At 40.2% G+C, this 18,659-nt stretch overlaps 1 protein-coding gene across 2 annotated transcripts in view; it reads right to left on the bottom strand.

Annotated features, from left to right (window-relative positions):
- The window catches only part of EEFSEC (eukaryotic elongation factor, selenocysteine-tRNA specific), a 270,403-nt gene that overhangs the window by 214,456 nt on the left and 37,288 nt on the right, over positions 1–18,659 (bottom strand). Inside the window, exon 1 of one of the 2 annotated variants that reach the window (XM_019504948.1) lies at positions 5,103–5,176. The exons of the other annotated variant lie outside the window; for it this stretch is intronic. The gene's annotated coding sequence lies outside the window, so the exon portion shown is untranslated. Of the gene's footprint in view, positions 1–5,102; positions 5,177–18,659 lie in introns of those variants that run through there. 2 annotated transcript variants of the gene reach the window in all.

The raw sequence follows: 18,659 nt of genomic DNA, 5'->3' as shown, positions 1-18,659 counted from the left end.
AGTCTAAACAGGTTAAGAACCACTTTTATAGACACTCATCTGACTTGCAGTTTTAGCTAGGCTGGAAGGCAAACCCAAATTCCATTTTCTTTTGAAGAAAATATGCTATTTCTTTCCTATCAAATACAGAACAAGAAAATTAAAGGGCATTTTTTTGGCAACCAGGGCTTAGAATTGCATCAGATCAAGAGATTTCCCCCCTGCCCAATCATTATCAATGTAAAAGTGAGGTTGTCTTGGCTCTAAATACAGTAAAATCTGCACTAGTGAAGGAAAAGGGAAATAGGGTTGGGTTCCAGTGTGAATTAGTGAAGAGGTTTTGCATGCCACCTGAGCGCTGAACATAAGCATGGGATTCTGACTCCTTGCTTCTTTATGCTACTGTGTCCTGTTTCTGTTTGTGGTAATCTTTTTAGCTGACTTTGCACAAACAGTACAAGTCCTGTTCACAGGCAATGAAAGGAAGCAGAAAATGGAATTTGAAATGTAGAAATAAAATAATTGTGGGCCATGGGCTATAATTTGATTTCATGCTTTACAAGGAAATGAAAGAGGACTTCCTTAAACATACTCTTTTTTTATTATGCTTTTTACCATGTTAGGATTTCCTCTAGCGCAGAAGAGAAAATAGGATTGTAGAAAATGTGCCGTTCTCAAGTTATCATTGCTACTCAGGGGCAAAGCTCTGTTTTAATGTGCACTTCCCATTCTGGGGAAGAGGAAATTCTTCAATTAATAAACCGGGTGGACTGAGGCGAGTTTTTAAGGTTTAATCAATTTCATCTGCACTTTGGATAAAAAGACTTTTTTTTCTTTCCTAGTCCCCCTTTAAAAAAATAATAAAATGGATGTTTTATTTTAAATTCTTTGAGGTTAGTGTCTCCTGTTTCAGGAAATATTGTCTATTTCATGCAGCGAGTATTAAACTTCTCCCTACCATACCTCTCCCCACTCCCCCCACCCCCCTTTTTTTGCTAAGAATTCATATTCAGAAACAACTAAATTATTCTCTGCTTTCCTATACAGTAACACCTTGGGAGATGCTACAAGCTATACAGGATTTTGGTAGGTACCTTGGGGGAGCTGGGAGGGTGGGTGAGAGAGATGTTCTACAGGATATGGGCTCTTTTAAAATCCAACACTAACAGGAGGGGGAGGGGGCGCTGGCGTGCATGAATTACACATGAAGAAACCCTCTGTAAAGCAATGCAAATCATTTATCAAAACGGATGCCAGAGCTTTGATTAGACAACACTTTGAAAAGGACAGGAACTCTCACCAAAGTTCAAGTATCCCGCCAGTCGTTTCCAGGCATGCTGCTCCAGATGGATGGTTTCAGCAGTTGGAAGAACACGCAGGGAACTGCATGACAGCCTTATACTCCAAAATTGATTTACATAATGTTTCTAGACTACCAAAAGCACCAGTGTTGCAAGACTGAGGGTCATGTTGGCAATGGACCAGAAAGCCAAAGGATGCACGGTATTTCTCTACAGAAGCATACGCAGCTTATAAAAACATAAATATACCCAGCTGTTCCTGGTCAACAGAGAGAAACTGCTTGGTACAAGAGCTGACTTCTAATATAGAGCCTTAAACCCACTCTCCAAAGTAAAGTACCAAGCCCCACAATCCAGATTTATTCTGAGACCTATTTCTGCTGCCTTACTCCATGTCAAAAGCTTCCTAGTAGCCAAAACACATGAGAAATACGCAGAGGAGGAGGTGTTTATGCTTCTGCCTAGAAGAACTACAAGCAATTGACTGATGGCTAGTGAAGAGATGATCTGCTCACTGGCAGTGAGAGCACTCCTCAGGGTTGTACATGTATTATTTCACAAAAGGTTTCACACGTCACACAAGAGATACCAACCTGTGGATAGTTTAGGGTGTCACATGTTTTACAGTGTATAGTGCTGCTCTAAAAAGGCTTTGCTCTTGCCCCATCTCTCTCACTCTACAGTTATCAATCGTATTTAACTGTGCACACCATAAATGTGAGCAAGCTGGGTAGGTAGGGGCTGTTTTCTGGAAGAAGCAGATGCCTACAAGGTTGGGAGTACGTCTCAAGAGCGGCTGGTACTGCTTTTGCAAAATCGCTTGCAAGATTTGAGTAGTTGAATAGTCTCTGTATGATCATTTTACAGTTTTGATAGGTAACTTCAAACCTAGAACTGTCTTGTCACAGTAAGCAACTTTGAGACACAGACAGCTTGCCTTTGAAAGAATTCAGGCCTGAAAGGTAATTAAGGGGTACACAAACCCTATTACTAATTTGGAGCCTAGTTACAGGTTTGAACCTCAGAACTGGAGTCTCATTATCTAAGCCTGAAGTGTCTGCATTAACTAGGCCATGTGGTGAAGTCCACAGAGGAGGATTAACTTCACATGGCTCTCAGTGACAATGGCTGGCCAGTTGGAAGTAGAACAATCAGAGCTCTGATGATCAGTCCATGATGGTCTGGGTGGGATAGATTTGGAAATGGGTATTGATCTGGTTACTGTGATGTTAAATCTAAATACATATTTATTTAGTTTAGCTTAATAGGCAGCAAGAAAAACAAGCAGGAAAGGAAAGACTGGCTCAAGTTACACCACTATTCCACCAACAATCTAGGACTCTTAAAGGACAATACTAAAACAGGAAAATGCCTAGGGATACAAGAGACCAAAAGAACTTGGATGGAGTTTAAAAAGGGTCCCTCATTCTGATGACAGGATGCTGTGGTTCAGAGGAACCAGACTGAGACGCAGGCAATTCTCTAGGGTTTGGCCTTCCTAAATTACCATGAAGGATGGTAAGCCTTCACACGCAGATCTTCAGATTTTTTAAAACCCTTTTTCTCTAAATGCTTTCTTCCTTCCATGACACATCCAGTCCTCTGGTTAAGAAAAACCGTGTCATCACGGCATGCCACTGGTCAGATTTAAAAATGGAAGAATTGCTCGTGTCTGAACTTGGTCCAAGTTAAAGCGAGGAAGAAAAGTAGATCCGACAACAGAGGGGGATGAACCCAGCAAGACCAGGAGGGGGAAAAGTGCAGTTAGCCCTGTAACAAAGGTCTAAAGTTAAACCAAATGCTTGACTTCTCTCTGCACATCACGGTTGAAGCCCCCAGTGACTACTGTCACTCAGAGAAGCATTCAGGGCCCAGACTGTTATCCCAGCCATGGTGATTAGCAAGGATTCCTGGAATTGATCTCTCCTAACTAGAAGAAGCACCATGCACAGAGGCCTGCCTAAGTACTTACATAACTTCCATCATCCTGATATCCAAGGATCTTCCAAGGATTACATTTATTTTATATTTTTAAAAAACCCTCATCTCCTAGAGGGCTCAGTTTCAAAGTCTAGGTGCCAGCACAGAGGGAAGAGTTAAAGGAAGAAACATGAGCATTCTCAAGGTCCAACAAAAATGCAAAGAGAAAGAGAAAAGGTTATTTAAATCACAGAAGTTACCATCTCTTCTGTTTACATTCTGCAAGCTAGTAGTTTCTTTCCTTTTTTATTGTAATGCTACCCTATTGTTATTTCACCTCCCTATCACAGGGATAGGAGTCTTTCTGTAAAAAGGATGCAATTTATGCTAGAGAAAAGAAGTGCCAATTGCAAAGCTAAATGGCAAGACTCGGGCAGCTGCCATTATGTTCATTTAAAGAGATTAATGAGTCACAAACAGATGTTGAAAAATTATGGAGTCTGATGAAGGAAAACCAGAGAAACTGTTCAGCTCAGTAAGGGCTCTTGAAAAGAAGTTGCCATCTAAAAAATGAATGAAATCTAAGCATACGCTCACTAGAATTCTTTCATGGAAAGGGTGGAATTAGCATATGGAATAAGCTGCCAAGTATGGACATAGAGGCAAGTCATATAAATGAGCTCAGGATACAATTAGACTTTTTTTCTGGATAAAAAGAGAGGTTGAAGGATTCAGGGCGGGTCACAGTTCAATTTAAAAGCAACAGGAAAAAATTCCACCATATAGAGGCACCGCCAACAGCTGCCCCCAAACCAGCATGCCAAAAACCTCCGAACAAACTTAATATATGTGGAAGCAGCAAGCAGTTCAAATTCTGTTTTGAAAGAGCAGGGAGGTGAAGTTGGATAAGATAAATCAAGGCAGATCTATATAGACTGTCTGTAGCACATTTCATTCCCTAGTCCCACAACAATTCTCCAGTTTTCTCCCCAGTTTTGTTCATAGTTTTAGTGCCTTGGCTGGTGCATTGCAAGTTGCATAGGAATCCTGTCTTAGTTTTCTCAAAGCAGAGAAGAGAATAAGTGGTGGTGCCCACAAAAATAGAATTTAACAGTGAATTAAAAGGAAAAACAGAACATCACAAAAATCCTAAAATTACACTAGACATTCTAATCAATGGGACTCAAACAACAGGAGGCACTAATTTTCTAGTAACACCAACCAAATACTCTGAATAAAAGGAAATGGGATATTTGTACAAATGCTCAAATTCAAGGGCCCTTGAGAACAACCTTGCGTGCTTGTCAAAAACAAATAAAACTCAATATTTTTCAAGTTATGTCTGCTGTCTGTGCAGCTTTATCAAAAGTGATAAACAACCCATTGCTTCTCTCTCAACACTGTCAGAAATAAGGCATAGCATAATAATATTAATTTCCATGGGAATTCTATTCTATGGGCCAAATCTTACAGTCCTTATCAAACAAAACACTCCAACCTATGGACTGTATGCTCAGGCCCTGACCCTATGTGACTAACTTGGAAAGGGTTTTGACATAAAACAACTTGAAAATTAAATGTTATTTTGCACAGAAGTTAAGTCAGGAACCAACAGATTATCTTAAACTATCTGTTCATCTTAATTTGCTTATATCCCAGTGTTTACAATACTTTCTTAAACAACTGAAAATCTCTTTTTCTTGGGTCTGCTCTTTCCTATTTAGTTAACAAAGAATTTCTTCCTACATTTTGTTTTCTAATGGAATGGGGCCATAGCAGAAGCACTCTCATCGCAACCTTTGTCAGGCAATACCTGGTAACACCCGTGAATTCTGCTAACACTGCAAACCACAGTTCTGACCTAAACAGAATAGAAATCAAGGACAATTGCTTTTTGCTTACCGGTTCTTGTACAGATGACAAAGTAAACAGTAATATGCACAGCTATGAAAGAAGCACTTCTTAGTTAACATAGCTGCAAACTAGCTAAAGGGATGTTTTTTAACTTGTCGCTCCCTAATAGCTTCTTTTCTCCTGTGCTCCAGTTGTTGAGTGGCGTATTATGACGGAGTGATTTAAAAAGACATTTCCACCAATATAATTTTAGGTCAGGGTAGACTTATGCACTATTTTTTGCTGTTACATAATTTTTATGTAGTTGTCTGGAAAATGTAGTAAATAATGAGGTGGCATATCTTGCAAAGGAAAAAATTAGTCATCAGAGAAGCTTTTGAGGAACTTCAGCGGACCCTAACAAAGCTAAAAAAATGGGTAAGGTGACGATGGAAGGTCAGCACTGTCAAGAAGTGACGGAAGAGGTAGTCTGAACTATCTGCATCTTTCTGATTTCTAAATTTACTGTCTTTGTTAAAAGACATGGCAGTCTTTATGTAAAGTACAATGAAAATGTCCACTCAAGGTTTTAGTAACAGTCAAAAAAGTGAAGAAAATACTAGGTTATGTGACAGTCAGGTTAGAAAATTTTGAATGCACCACTTTTATACCATTGGACTCGATAACCAATGGAATATTAGAATATGGTGCTCAGACCTGGTCATTCTGATGAAGAGCTAGGATAGCAATAAAAATGGTTTAAGAAACAGGAAACAAAGATGACTAGAAAGTCCAGAATGTTTTTATAGGAAAAGAATTGGAGTGTTTAGTTTACAGAGGGAGATAATGAGAGGTACAATGCTAAAGGCATAGGCATATAAAACAGTGCATGGTAGAGAGAAGGTCAATAAAGCATTCCTGTTAGCAAAACATGAGGCAATCAATGAAACTGAAAAGAAACAAATTTAAAGCATTTAAGGCAATATTTTTTATGCAACACAATTAACCAATGGAATTCACCGGTGGCAACCATTATCAAGGGCACTAGCTTAGAAGGATTCTCAGATTAGATATCCACAGTTACGTTAGTTTGAATGGATGAAGTTCTGCAATCACACTCATACTTCAGCACATTAACCAAACATAAACTGATGGGTGTTAGAAAGAAATTTATATGATTGGTTATTTTCCAGCTGCATTCTATTTATGTATTTATTCACCTGTTTGTTGTAAGAGGTTTCTTGTGCCTACCATCCTTTGAAGCATCTACCACTGGTCATTACCAGAGACAGAGTGAATGAATTGCTAGTCTGTCCTGTAATGACTGAAAAATCCTATGTCTACTATTGGATGGCAAAGTAGATGAGATCTTGCAATGGAATCCAGCAGCAAAAGCTGTCGTTGAGATCATGGTATGTGAAAAGCAGAGGCTTCAGGTCATATGACAAAAAGAGGACAATCTATTTTTCAGGGTAAGGCGGCCTTGCCTACACTTATGTTTATGGTTATGAGCACCTCAATACCACTAAATAGAGACAAATTGGACAGAATTCAAGAAAAAGCACAGAACTGATTTTAGATATAAAAGTTTCACTTACGAGGAAAACTTCACTTCGCATAACTTAATTAAGCAATGATCATCATAGCGAGGTATATAAAGATCAGTAAGAACCTACACAGTGATCTTTGAGAGTCCATCATTTTTCTCTAGGCTCAGAGCCAAAAACAAACATGCAAGCGGACATGAATGGCAAACACTAACTTCTTCAGTCTCCTCATATATACTCTGAAGTGTAGACATTAAGGAAAGCAGGAGCTAATTTGTGCAAAGTGTTACACACGGACATAGGATTAGGTATGAAATTAAGGAAAGCAAATTTTGAATAGAATGCCAGGAAAGAATGTGTGACAACTGGGATGCAGGATGCTCTAGGAAGTGGGGGGGAAATCAAGACATTTGGACCTATAACAACCCAAGCCCAAGCAAAACGATCAATTCCACATTCTTTAAGGTAAGATTAATTGTAACAGCTACTTACACTGATAGCTCAATGGAGCAGGGAATAGTTCCTCGTTTTATGCTTGTACAGTGCCTAGCACACCGAGGTCATGGCCAGTAACTAACTAGGGATTTTAGGTACCAGACTGATAAAAACAAACCAACCATCTATCTACAATTTCTAGGTTTCCATTAAACACATGGACATGGTTGCCAGATTCTCTGGGAAGGTGAATTGCTACCCATAGAGGGGTGGGAATGACAATAAATACACCTTTTCCTCCTCACTTGAAGGGAATTTTTCTCTAATCCAGAAGCCTGCCTTATGAACAAAGTGATCAGCTGCACAAGGCATTGAAGAGTTTTATAGTCACAATGATGTTGAATCAAGGTTACAATGAATTAAAAAACAAACAAACAAAACAAAAAACACAACCACACACAGGCACTCTCCATCTTTGTCTTGCCCCTTCTCTCCAAATCCTGGGTCCCAAAATTCTCCTATGACCCTCTGAATGGCTTCTTGAATAGTCAGAAAGATAACTGATTAGTTCAAACTTTAGTTTTCAAGTTAGGAGGTATTTGGTTTTAGTATCAAAGCCAAATGTTTCTGTACACTGCTTCAAAAAAAGTAGGCACACCAAGCATTTTACCTTGGGTCTTACACAGCTAACCAAAAATAAATTATTTCTCAAATGCAAACAGATTGGAAAAGACTACATTTAAGAAACTTTATGGTCTTGATTGATATCAGAGTTATGCCTGCTTTCTCTGGGCACAGAGAGAGAAAAAGAATAAATTATTATTTGACCAGTGTCAGGACTTACCTGGGAAAGAATGGTTCATTTTGCTGTTAAGATATTAAACTGGAGTACCTGAGATTATGTTTTAATTCCTAGCAGTGCTACAGATTTCCTGTATAACCTTGGTTCAGCTGTCTAATTTCTAGACTTAGCTAACTCTATGTAAAGTGGGGATAATACCTCCCTACGTCACAGAGACGTTGTTAAGGTAACTTAAAGCTTCTGAAGTGCTCTGGTACTAATGTCGTGGATACCACACAACAGGAAGTGATAAGACACCAGCATACATTTACAACCATAAAAGCCTCTAAAGTATCCGTTTGGCTGTCAAAAGGTTACCATACTAACAAGACAAGGTTTTAAGGCTTCAACCCAAAGTAAAATTAACTTGAAGCTCTGTATGACTGATAATTAAAAGAAACAGAGAAGGAATGGGGAGACATTTAAGGCAAGTGAAAAAGTTGGCCCATCAACCTTAATATAGCTTCTAGAGTCATTTTCTAGAAACTACAAAGCAGGATATGGGCTGAAAAGCTAGGATGTTTGCACATAGTCTCTTAAACCAACAGTTAGATGTTTCTGCCAGCCAGGTGTAATTTTGGCTGTTTCTACTTAACATCATATTTTTCATGAACAATGGAAATATAAGAGAGGCCTTCCTCAATCCAAGATCTGTTTGTGTACATGTATGTACATTCAAGCCTCCTGTTATTTATCTCTGCAGTTCTTCTATCTAGACTCTGGGAGAGGAAAGCACAAACACCTGTTTTACACTTATGAACGAATATAGGACACAGCACCATTTGCAACAAAATTTCATGCATTTTCTGTTAATTTTTGCACAAACTTTTGTGAAGTTTTCAAGCAGATTTTATGTTGTTTTGTCATATGCACAATATCATCAGGTCAGTACCTGAGCAATTGACTTCAACATACAACACAGTACGCACCTCCCAGAAGCCTTGACCATATTAAATATTTCAGAACATATGCTACCAAATATCTTAAGGTGAGGAGAAACATGTGATGCCTAAAAACTGATGAACCTGTTTAGGTGACCTGCAGTATTACACAGTATCTATTGCCTCCCTCTGGGTGCTTAAGAGAACTACGTGATTAAACATTATAAAGCGAAAATCTTTTTAAAACCTAAGTTTTCAAGGGACTTATATATTAAGTGACAAAAACACTCTCCTTACAGCTTTAGTATTAGCTACTTCTCAAGTCCTCAACATATGCTGAATGGCGCAAAGTGCTGCATGACCAAAAAGATGAACAAGCAAATGAGCAGCTGCAGTAGAAATATGTCACTTTGCATTCACTCTGCCCCTGCCTCCTCAAAAGTTCAACCTACGGAATTATAACTTGTGTCATTGCATCAGCTACAACAAAGGAAAGAATACCACATGAAGGTGTGTTACTCCTTACTCAACTACCAAAGCAAGTGGTACATGTTGCAAAATGTAGCTGGCAGAGTAAGTTTACAAGAACGCTAAAAGTTGACTCCAGGTCTCTCTTGGAGTCTTATTTTTGCTCCCTTCTATACCCCGTGAACCCTTTCAAGACCAATGATCCCTTCCCCCTGTGGAGTGGATGGCGATCCCATGGAAACACATCCATGTAATCTATTAAGTCAAAGGATTTGCTGTTGGGGATCGTCTTCTCCACCCAGACGTGGGTTCAAAAACATTAACCCTGCAGCATTTGCAACTTGCATTAGTTCAGTGTTCAGAAAACAGGAACCAGAAAGTGAATTCAGATCTCACACAAAGCAACAAGGAGTATTTGCCCTGGCCTGTCAAATATGAATTCTCTTAAGAATATTTTATAAGCTAATCACCAGGGGCAAAACTCTTATATACAAAAGATTTCCAAACTTTTCTCTATAGAGAGAACCTAGTTTCCATCTGAAAGTTGGAAATATGAAGTTTCATTCAACTCAACTCTTAAGTGCTAACACAGAACTCACAGCCTGCCCAATACGTCTTTGGAACAGACCAGCCCCAGGTCACAGTCCCCAGATTGGGAAGCCCTGCTTTGTATTAAAGCCCGCTACTACACATCTTTTTAAAACCACATGAAATATGTTGTCCCCAAGGAACAGTTGGGAGAGACCATTGAAGGATCCACACATAGCGCTCAGATCTTTCTGATCAGAGGGCAGTAGAACTGGATTTTAAAAGACTAAAAATAATTAAGAGTTTATGTAAAAATGAAGAATTTTAAAAAGCCAAAGTGACTGCTAGAGGCAAAGAGAAAAAAAGTGTTCTCTGCATTTCTCCCCACCATCCACAACACTGAAATAACATCAGTCAGGGTTATAAACATCTGTAATTGCCAGGGGAATGTATGATACATTCAGAAACTCAGGGCCCACGTATCCTATAGCTCTGCACTTCACAAACAAAAGGTTGGGGGAAGAAAGAGGGGGTGGGGTACAGGGAATAAAGGCTTAAAGATTAAAGTCACAGGCAGAGACAGACGGCTCCGTTTTTTAATAACTGAAAACACGAGTTGTGCCTGAATGTGCTCATTGTTTTATGGTGGGGGGGAGAGTCTACGCATGCTGGACTGGCTGGCGACAGAACTGCCTCTCCATCAAAAATAAGATTTACAAAAAAAAAAAAGACACCAACCCAATGCCCTAATTTCCCCTCTTGTAATGTTTAATGATGCAGTCAGGTAGAAATCAACAAAATTACCCCCACCGTCATTAAGTTGGAGAACCTCTTAAAGAAGGGCTAAATCCTGATTTTAACAACCCCCCAACACACACACAGACACACAAATGAAGACAGCTCTGAAGGCTCCCTTTAGATGAAACATATAATGTATTTATACATAAAGGTGCGGATATTTTCGTGTATTATAACACATACTGAATTTACTCATGAATACATACACTTATTAACCTATACTGATTTCTTAAAATTGTGACAAATGCATACTAAACAATACAGTTAAATGCAATGTTATTTCGGTCTGAACACAGCACCCCTCTATTAAAAGGAATGCCATCAAATTAAATGTGCTGTAAATACATTTCTACATGTGAACTATTAATGACACATTAAACTTTTTTTAAAAAGTGAAAGAATTGTTTTTAATCTTCTTTTGCTTGCCAATATTTATGCCCTGCTTATTATTTGCATTTCCCTTTCTTAGGTACTGATATGTAATTAAATTAATATTACTTCTGCTTACAATCACTTCCTCTTCCAACTTCACAAGGATGGCATGTGTGGGTTTCAAGAACTGCAGGGAGAACATAAACAGTTGGTTTTCAAAACATTTCAGCAGAATATAAAGAAAGCTTGCAGAAACATTTATCTTGGTCTAGGCTTCATAAATCTTGTTCTCACATAATTTAAATGCAGAACCATCTTCCTGTCCATTTAAAATCCAGTCATATTACATAAAATTCTTTTAAAGGTCCAAAACATTCATTTTTTTGTAAAGAAGTTGTGAAATATCCAAAAATAGACATATGTTCACGATTTATCTCAAAGAAAATATTTTGGTGGGTTTAATTTAGTTTCCTGGTGTTTGAGAAGCAGCAACTGGCCAGTCGACTTCCATGGTCCAATTGTGGCACAAAAAACAAGCAAGCGCATATCATCAAATAAATTGGATTCTAAAAATTCCCCCCACCTGATCAATTTAAGATTTAATAAAATGGAGTGGGTTGTTTTTAAATATATTACTTTTATTAACCTGCCAGTGTCACTTTTCATACAGTAGGGAAGGCAATAATTTAATGAGACAACAAGCCCTTTCATCCAAAACCATATGACTCTCAGTCTTAACTTTTTGGGGATGCCTGAAATACAGGGGAGGGAGAGCACGCTCCCGGAGTCTATGGAACGTAGTCGTCTGCTCAAGGCAGGCATGCTGTGCAGGGGCAGGTTCAGTGGTCACAATATGTGGCATTCTGGCCAGGAATGTCAGATCTGGAATCCTCTGGCTATGAGAAAGCCTATCGCCCTTCCTTTGCTGGAGCAACCCTGGTGGACCATCAGCCACTGGAGGTCTTGTTTAGATTAAAAATCCTGTGTAGAGTTACTATGTGTCGGGTGAAAAAAAACAGTCCATGTCACAAAGGGACAAGGAAGGAAAACCCGCAACGTGAGCCCACGAGCCTGGTATACAGGATAAATGCAGGCTTTGTTTTATTTTATGCAAACCAAGTATGAACAAGAGACTCATCACTGTACTGCAGTTGAACTCCCAAGCCAAAACTATACTATGGCCCCAGTACAAAAATGCAGCCTCCAGTGATGTCTGTATAATGACAGAGGCTATCATTTTATCGCAGCCCAAGAGTAGGCATTTCAGCAATGAGTACACTTTCCTAATTATCAATTAGCCACCTCAAAAGCAAACATGAAGATGTTCTTGAGTAATAAAAATGAATCTAACTGATACTATGGTCTCTATCCAGAAGGTCATGCGTGTGCAATAAGAAAATGGAAACACTGCTTACTCCCATGCTAAATATAATTAAATAATATTTACACTCTTAAGCTAGAGTAATATTAATACAAAAATTAAATTTCAAAAGGCCTGGGGATAAAACTTCAAGCATCACAAAGACACTAGTGACAGTGTAATAACCCTGTGAAACTAAATTATGCAAGTATGAAATAAAGCATGTTTGAAGGAAGTGTGGGGAGATCCAAAACACACACAACGGACATGGGTGGCAATTAGATAGATTCAGGGAAATTTCACAGGCCAAAAAAGTAATTCTTTCTCAAACAAATCTGAAATTCGGAGGTTGGTTTGATGTTCCAAAATAATGAAAAGGTCAAAACAGACAATCCACAAGAGGTTAAAAAAAAAATCCTGGAGGAGAGGTCAGTTCCTAAACTCAATATCATACCTAGCACTCCTATATATAAAAAAGTTCAAGAACAACATAGTAAAAGACCGGGAGTGGGGATTCTTACTTCTTTCTCTTAGGAGAATATGAAGAGGGTGGTAATTTACCTTGTACAACCAAATTGGACATGAAAGTTTAGAAACAGCCAATTAAATGTAACATTACAGAACAAAACCGAAGGTCCAAGTGGAACATATTAGACACGCATTCCAAGTAATGGCTGCAGGAGTTAGTCTGCAAGGCAGATACTGTCAGGCTCCAGTACAAAGGGTCAACAGCTTCCACTGCAGGGACACTTGGTCTTTGCTCAAGAGCCACAACAGCAGCTTAGAAGGAAGATGAACACCACGCCTAATCTGCAGACTGCACCACCCACATGTTCCTTATGGAGAGATACTACGTGAAGCCTGCAGATCTAAGTATATGCTCAATCTTGAACCACGTGGACGTAATGTTAAGACTAGAGAAGGTACTAAATCAAATTTATCTCAGCCAAGGGAAGACCAAACCTAACTGAGTTGGAAAAATAAAATAAGTGGAAGAGACAAAAAGGAGAAGGCTGGTGAAGGTAACTCTGCAAGAGCAGGATAATTTTAATTTATATATTTACTTATCACTCCACATCTATTCTTCGCCAAAAGATTCTAGCATAAACAGCCACTATCAGTTTGCAAGCAGCTAGGTCAGGGCAAAAATAAATAAATAAAAATAAGAAAGATAAAAACCAAAATATTACAGCACATTCTTTAAAGGAGGATCTATACTGCACTCAGCACCTTGCGCACTCTGCAATATAAAAAACCTGAATTTTGACACAATTACCACAAACAAATAACTCAAATTCACTCATTCCTGTAACCTCAAATATAGCAACAGTTTTATACACTTAATTCAATATGAAAACTAAAGCAATTAGTTGTGTGATATTTTGTATCGTTTGCTTTGGTGTTCAATTCAGGTGAAACATCAATTTGGAATTTTTTTCAGTTTCATGAAACGTTCAGTCAGTCATCATGCCACAGAACTTTGTGGCTAGGGACAGAAGTTACACATAAACTGGTTTAAGTAATCAGACACTGGTTCAAACCTGCAACTGAACATAAGCTCAGTGCACATAAACCAGTTTCAAAATGGCTGAAACTGGTTTAAGATAAACCTGGCTGAATGTAGTATCAGACTTAACTGGCTTGGGTCAAACCAGTTTATGAAACTTCTGTCCCAAGCCACTTCCTGGTTCAAGTTAAATCACAGTCCCCCAGCATGCTTTGCAGTCCTGGGCTGGGCTGGAGCAGTGAGGCCTGGCTGGCTGAGACCTCTGCTGACCTCCCAGGCAACAGAAAGAGAAAGTGAACACACAGCCAGAGAGTCCCCCCTGGCTTCTGGCCTGATCCACTGTAGGCATGTGACTGCATTTCCTGAATCAAAGGTAAATGTCTGTTCACTTCTGTTTCAATTTAATCTGTGCATCATAGACTAATCTGCAAAGACTGAATTGATTCAACCTTGGGCTTTTTGACTGTCTGTACCTAGCCTGTATGAGTTGCATATAAGCACTAGGGCTGTGCGAAGCATTGCTAGCCAATTTGATTCCAAGGAGATTCGGCTCAATTCAGCGGCTGAATCTCCGAATCCAAAACAAATCAGAAGACCAAATTAAAAGCTCCGAATTGAATCAGAAGTCTCCAAATCAATTCAGAAAAAATTCAGCCCAATTTGGAGATTCGGCAATAGACTAAACAGGCAGAAGTCCTCAACGATACTGGACACAGCTGCCTCCAGCTAGTAAGTCTCTGGTGGTGGGTGCAAGGGGAAGGGAAGGAGTGTGGGTGGGGGGGGGGGAAATTAATGCCCCCACAGTGAGGGAAGGATTGGGGCTGGGACAAGCTGCACAGCTGGGGTGGGGGAGCACAGGACTCAGGGATGGGGGCTCCTGCTACTGTGCACCGCTGGTCTAAGAAGGCATAGGAACAGGCATGTGCCTCCTGATCTGTGTGGGGCAGGCTGGGTCAGGCTGCACTCTGGAAGGCTAGCCCCAGCCTCCCACCACCGGGCTGCACTCTGCAGGGTGGGTGGAGCCAGGGCTGTGCTCAGGGTGGTTAGCCCCACCCACAGCCACCCCTGCACAGCCCTGGCTCCTCCTGCCCCCCCAAGTGAAGTGGATTGGGGGCTATAGGGGGGGCTGCAGCCATCCTAAAATTTCCCATAGCCCTTACCACTGGGCCAGGCCTGATCCAGGTACATGTGCCCACCACCATACCCTGCCACTGGCTGCCCAGCTGGAGTGAAGCTGCAGCTTGTCTGGGAGGCAAGGGGAGTGCAGACGAGCAGCAAGAGAGCATAGCTCCCAGAGCCTTCCACTACCCGTCCGGAGTGCAGCCCGGCCCAGCCTGCCCTATGCAGATTCAGGGGCACATGCCTGCTCCCATGTCCTCCTGGACCACCGGTGGTGTGCAGTGGCAGGAACCTCCCTCCCCGAGTCCCACACCCAGGGCTGTCCTTTGGGAGGCCAAATGGGGGCAACTGCCTCAGGCTCCATGCTTCAGGGAGCCTCACAAACCATCGCATACAGGCCCCTGCCATGGCCGCCACATGCCGCCGGCTCCTTCTGCTCACCAACCCCCCCATCCCGGGCCCTGCACAAGCTGATATTTCCTAGGCCCCGCACACCCCTAGAGACAGCTCTGCCTGTACCTCCCCACCCCTGCTGGATAGCTTGTCCCAGCCCCTCCCTCGCTGTGGGGGTGTTGATCTCCCCTCCACCCACCACAACAGACTTACCAGCTGGAGGCAGCAGTGTCCAGCATCCTTGAGGACTGCTGCCTGTTTAGTCTATGGCTGAATCTCCAAATGGGCATCAAATCTTCTAATCCAATTCAGCTGAATTGAATCAGGACAGCAATTCAAATCACTGAATCGAATCACTATCCCTCTGAATCGGCTGAATCCAATCTGAAGTGAATACTTGCTGCTTTGCACAGGCCTAATAAGCACCAATAAATACAACTGGCATCAGACTATCAAGGGGTACCCTTCAACTACCCCGTTTCTTTCACACCAAACTCCAGTTCAAGTATCACTGCTGTCATACAGCTGTAGTATTTTGCAATGAGAAGAGTTATCTCAGATAAACCAATCAACTGATCTCAAGTCATGGAGACTGAGACTACTAGCCTTAAGAAGATGTACTTTCTAGCACTCTGTCACTGAACCAAGACAATGGAGAATTTTTCTTTAGGGCTTGAATTTCTTTTGCCTTGACCTAGCAAGCAACCTGCCTACATATTTTCCTGCCCCCAACAGTATTAAGCCTGGAAGAGCACATTAGCTAAAAACTTCTGCTAAAATAATCAGGAACAAAACAATTCTTGTTGCTCTTTAAATTGTTATGGCTAAGTTTTAGAGAGTTAAGCCACACACCACTACCAAGAGTGGTTTTGCACGCGCTCAGCCATTGTTTCAGGTTGCCCATGTGTAAACTGAGCAGGACACCAAAACTGTGGTTTAAACTCCGTCCATTTTTGTTAAGTTTTCTTCACAAGCTCAGAAGGCTAGAAATCTCATTCAATATACTAACAATAATAATAATTGTTAGTATATTGACTTAGTATATTCATGACCCAAACTGAGTTCTTTAATTCTATGACTGTGGCATTCACAAGATCCTGTTCAAACCATTTATGAAATCATAACATTAATCATCATTCTACATATTTTGTCACTTAAGATGCATAATATTGTGCCAGAAAACATTATACAAGGAAACTATTATAAAATACATGGCACTATTTCATCTTTCTGCAAGGGGAATATAAGGGGTTTTGACACTGTATTTATTTTTATTTAAAACTTTTGCTGATGAGGACTGCCTCATGAGGAACATATCTTACTTCAGACCAGTCCAAAAGGGTCAAAAGTCATTTAGCTCTCAGATCCCAGGCCTTTAGGACAAGTCAACCCATATCATGCAGGACACGCTATCTAAATTATTGACCTCCCCAAGCAATCCTGATAACACAGATTGTACAATATTTACATTTCACATTAACACAGTGTCCATATAATTAATAAAAGCCCACTGCAATGAAAAAGGCAAGGTTCACTGCAATGAAGGAAATTAAGGCAGAGTTTAATTGCTGAATAAAACTGTATTGCAACAACTGTTAATATTATAATTGATGCTGTATTAAGAGGGTTTAGGATTTATATTTAACACTATATGTAGTAGCTTGACAAAGGTGATAATGCAGAGTGCAACACTGCATAAAATCAATATTTAAATGTTATTCATATGAGGAAGGGATAAATAGCTTTCTGTACCCGAGGGGACTAAAACAAGCATACATTTCTACGAATTAAAGTGTTAAAAAAATAAGGTCTTAATGGTAGGGCAGTTTGGCTATGGGATAAAAAAAAATCAAAGAAAATAACTGAACTTCCAGAAGTTTTCAGAAAGATTCCTAGGCAATCCCTGCTCAAGGCACAGAGCCACAATCACCCAGGACATCTTATTACTATTTATGCAACATCACCGATGAAACTAGCTTCATGGATAACTTTGCAGAAAATAAAAGCCCTGGCACAAGGTACTTACTGCTTAGTGCCTTAACCCTGTAGCTCATACCTACATGAGTTTCTGTGAAACATGACTGGATAAGGGGAGGGGAGGGGACAAGAAAGGGCCTTAAAAATACATACATATATAACAGAGCAGTAAACAGGCCGAGCACTTGACAGATAAATGGAAAAATAAGGTGGCCCCGGCTCTAAAGAGCTCACAAGCGACTTTTATACTAATTTCCTCCTAGGAGAATGAAAACATTTTGATCACATACATTGTCAACCTAACCTTTTGCTTCCAGCTTTACATGCCAGGAAGTACAAACCTTGAAGGGTGAATGTATGAAAGTCTATCAGCAAGAAAAAAAAAGGGGGGCAACTCTCTATATGCATCCCTTATGGAAAAATCCCAGAGACTGAAGGAAAACAATGTTTCCATACAGCAATTTGAGCCCTCCTATAAAAGTTAGTACCTGATCATACCCCGACTCCATAATCTTATCGTACAGTTAAAAAGCTTTTGACAAATTCTGTAAGTTTTGAGAGTAATTTCTAGGAAACTCTACTGGGTTTTATCCCATTTCAGTTCTACAGCATATGGCTGAGGAACTTTGAACAAAATCAGAGAGTTGCTTCAAGGCCATATTGAAGGGTCTGTCTGAGAAACAATGTTTGACATGAAAAGTTGCAGTTTGTGGAAGTCCACTCTTTCCGTGAGCAGCGTTGCCTATTGGCCATGAAATATATCAATCAAGATCAAAACCCTCAGCAAGGTCAGAATTGTGACTTTGACAAAGAAAGATCTTTGAGAGAAGAAATTACTTCAGCACTTTCATCTCTCCCCCCCACCACTGTCTCCTCCAAGTTGTACTTTCATTTTATTATCAAGGGCTGCTTCGCCTCCCCCAAATCTAAATTTGGGCACTAAAACAGAGGCTGGCAACATCCCCAGGGAGTTGGAAAAAAATGACAGAAAACAAAGTCTGCTCAGAGCACATGTTGTTGTGCCAAGCACATGTGATTGGCTTGCAGGAATGCTGGAATTTTGCTCAAGTTGTTTGATGGGAAAACACAGTAAGTAGACAAACTACGTCCTAGATGAGTGGGAAAATAACAAGTACAAACAAATAGCACTTGTTCCGTCATGTATTTTAAATGTAGAGCTACAATATTTAAAACTGGATAATATTAAAAAAAGCTTCAGGAAGTTTCAAAACATTGAGTCACAGCCAGCCATGAAGAAGGCAGCAAGTGTGCACGCATTCAGACACTAGCATCTGTCTGGGAAGGTTAAATATTAGAATTGGAAGTGAAGCCTCTAGCAATGGAGCAAAAAAACCTCAAAATAACTCCAACCACAATTCCTCAGGTGAATATGAAGGGGA

The sequence above is a fragment of the Gavialis gangeticus genome, unplaced genomic scaffold (genome assembly GCF_001723915.1).
Source record: "Gavialis gangeticus isolate Ggan-Ray unplaced genomic scaffold, GavGan_comp1, whole genome shotgun sequence".
NCBI classification, from domain to species: Eukaryota; Metazoa; Chordata; order Crocodylia; family Gavialidae; genus Gavialis; species Gavialis gangeticus.
The sequence above is the reverse complement of the archived record's forward strand: the minus strand, read 5'-3'. Positions and strand labels throughout refer to the sequence as shown.